We start from the raw sequence: 3,564 nt of genomic DNA, 5'->3' as shown, positions 1-3,564 counted from the left end.
TTTGATGCTTTTTTAAAGATCATTATTTGGTGTAACATAATATGTTGACATGCTTTAATGTTCAAAAAACACATTATTTTTCAAATACTGTACATTATTGTAGGTCCTCTATGCCCCGCCTCTCTCAAACGCTTCGTTTTCTACAAAGTCCCTCCTTCCGACAAGCGCAGTCTGCTCTGATTGGCCAGCTGACCCAGTGCATTGTGATTGGCCGAACACTGCAAGCACACAGCGTCTCCCTGACATGCTGTTTCAACACTAACTGCGGTTACTGAAACCGCGCCTTCTTTCTTTGCGTGCACATTTGCGGCGGGATTATGCAAATATTTCCACATAGTGGGGTAGATATGTGGGGGCGTGTTAGAATGAGCCGTTTTAGGGGGGCGTGGCAGAGTCTTATCTTTGATAAAGAGTATCTCTTTGGTTTTGAGACTTTAGTCTTTGCAACTTCAGGGATCTTATCTATGCACAATCAGCTTGTAACACTCCAAAGAGAAAGGAAAACTTGAAATCGCATCATATGACCCCTTTAAATTATATGAATGAAAAGTACAATGGAACTCAATGGGAATCTAAACTGTTTGGTTACCAATATTCTTCCAAATATCTTCTTTTATGTTTCGCAGAAGAAGGATAGTCATACCAGTTTGGAACGCCATGAGGGTGAGTAAATGATGCCAGAAATGTCATTTTGGGTGGACTATGCCTTTAAATTACCAAAGCTAAAAACAGTCAAATTAGGCGTGTTATAATTTATGCTTTGAGCCTAATAAATCACAACTTCATAAGGACCTGTAATGTCTGCCTAAATGTCTTTTACTTCTTGAGTCCTTCACTGAGTACTTGGGTACTTCTTAAAGCATTCATCTGCAAGACAAGTGTAACTAATTTATTAACACTCAGGAGAGGGACAGCATAATTTCCACAAGGTTTTAAACCTCATTAATCCAGTGGTTGAAGTTATAGTAAGGTCTATACATCCTTCCCGTAGTGGAAATTGCTCTTCTATTCATCAGTTTGAAAACTGCGGCTCCATGAGAAACACATGAGTGTCCACAAAACGGCATCCCTCAAATTTATGTGCACCAGCAGCAATGAGCGCCACAAATCCCTTCAGTTCAACTACAATTTCAGAGCAGTCACTATTTTGGTGGATTGAGTCTCAAAGACCAATGTTTTCAAACACTGAAGCTGATTAACTGGTCTGATCTATTCTCTACCTCACTGTTTCCTCTTTCAAGGGAATACCAAGGTCAACAATGGTGCAAAACTAGTTATATTTACATATAAGTACTAATTTAAGACATATTACACTTAAAAAAAAAAGTAGTATGGCAGTACAGTACATTGATGGTATCAGACGGTAATACCAGAGTAAGTCATGTTTTTTTCCCCACAATACACATTGTTTTAAAGCAGCTTTATAATTTCTAATTGTCCACAATAAGCAGTTTAGAGCTGGGTATAGGATAGTTTTACATCAAAGTATGGTACAATAATTTGGCAGTCATTTTGTTTCATGGTGTATAAATATACCATGATTGGTATCACCGCAGTGCTTTTTGTAAGTACTGGAGAGGGAATCTGGGAAGGAGAAAAGACACTTGGGACAGAAAAGTGTGGGCAAATTCCATCTTAATATTGGTGAGAAACAGAGAGAGATATGGTGTGTGTGTGTGAGAACTGCCTGTATTCTGAACAAAAATAACTCACTTTTCATGCTGCCTTTGTTGCTGAGCCCCTGGGGTCACACACACACACACACACACACACACACACAGAGTAAAAAATATTTTTTTTAATAAATGTTTTTGTAGGAGATTTTTTTGTTGTATAAACTGAAAACAATTTGAGAAAACTCAAAAATATGCTGAAGCTGGTTGCCTTAATTTTTAAGTTTTCTCAACTTTTGTTTTTTTTTACAGTGCACACACACACACACACACACACAGAAACAGACAGACACACACACACACACACAGAAACAGACAGACACACACACACACACAGTCCACTGAAACTGTCTTTGTTTGATAGAAAATGTAAACTGTACAACTTTGCGCCTATTTCAAAAGTAGTGGAACTGAACAGTACGAAATCTGCTTCAACACAAGCTTTTCAAACCAGGAGTCCAGAGATTGTATATAGTCCATTACACATATATACTATTTAAATTAATTAACTACTTGTGAAAAAATTAAGTACTAGTGAATATGTAAGTTTTACTGTAAGTTTAAATATGTATAAAAAAATTAAAATAAAAAAAATTAAATCTACAATAACAAAATATAACAAAAATTAAAATAATCATTAGTATTAACTAATAAATATGAATACATATTATTAATAATTTATATATAAATACACTGAACTTGTTCATCTGTAAATACATCAAATACACCAAACACATCTCAGAGTCTCCACTGAAAATAATAGATCAGGAAACAATAGCAAGAGTTCCCTATAAACATGGTAATATTATCATAATATTATTATTCAGCTTGTAAAACTGAATAATTCTGCTCTTTTTCTGTTCTACAGTAAGTAGTTGAGATCTTACCGTGGTGTTGAAGCATCCAGCTGATCTTGCCCTGTGCACAGTGTGTAAAGTCTGTCTGTGAGACACACAGTGGTGTTGCAGCAGTTTTTCCCATGAAACACATCACGGAGCTGATCCTCCCACTGGGCGAGACATTTGCACTCTCAGCCCGCCCACATCTGACACACCAAAACATCCAAACCTTCAACAGCTTTGAGCTGATTCTTCCAACATGGAAACTATGTTGAACATGGAAAAACTCCCACAGACTCTTAAAGCAGCACTTAGTCATTTTGCCCAGGGACAACATCTGACAGGATTTCTGCAGGTTTCATGAAGGTAAAATTAAACTGAATGGAACAGTACATCAGTATGGTCTCTAATTGTAAATGTCTTGTATTATCAACAATTCAAAGTTTAATTAAATAGATCCCCATTACTTGAACTTTAAAACGTCTGATCACCCCGCAAAAAGGGATATACTTTATCAGTATCTTTGTCGTGTTTTCCAGTGCAAATGTCCAAAGATTCTTGAAAATACATTAACTTGAGAAGCACAATGACACGAGAAGAAATTTTTATGGGAAACTGATCAAAATTATGTAAGTTTAAAACAAAAACAAGATAAAAGGGGTCATATGATGTTGCTAAAAAGAACATTATTTTGTGTTTTTGGTGTAATGAAATGTGTTTATGCGGATTAAAGTTCAAAAAACATTATTTTCCACATACTGTACATTATTGTTTCACCTCTATGCCCGCCTTTTTGAAACGCCTCGATTTTTTCACAGCTCATCGGTCTGAAAAGCGAGGTGTGCTCTGATTGGCCAGCTATCCAGTGCGTTATGATTGGCCAAATACCTCAAGCATGTGACGGAAATGTTACGTCCCTTACCATACTGTTGATGCCGTGTCCCGGCCGGAGCGACGAAACAAAAAACATGAAAACCCATTACAAACGAGGCATTTGTTGCATCCAGTGGGGACATAATTACTGATTATAATGACTTATACTGTCTTTTTAC

The 3,564-nt window shown here is 36.7% G+C and overlaps 1 protein-coding gene across 1 annotated transcript in view; it reads right to left on the bottom strand.

Moving 5' to 3' along the window:
- Positions 1-2,622, bottom strand: part of LOC107727270 (four and a half LIM domains protein 3-like) — a 20,348-nt gene extending 17,726 nt beyond the window's left edge. Inside the window, exon 1 of the mRNA XM_016537092.1 lies at positions 2,561-2,622. The gene's annotated coding sequence lies outside the window, so the exon portion shown is untranslated. The remainder of the gene's footprint in view (positions 1-2,560) is intronic.
- Between the last annotated feature and the right edge of the window lie 942 nt (positions 2,623-3,564).

Source organism: Sinocyclocheilus rhinocerous, unplaced genomic scaffold, assembly GCF_001515625.1.
Source record: "Sinocyclocheilus rhinocerous isolate Xijiao unplaced genomic scaffold, SAMN03320098_v1.1 scaffold1154, whole genome shotgun sequence".
Taxonomy (NCBI): Eukaryota; Metazoa; Chordata; class Actinopteri; order Cypriniformes; family Cyprinidae; genus Sinocyclocheilus; species Sinocyclocheilus rhinocerous.
This window is presented reverse-complemented; position numbering and strand designations above follow the sequence as displayed.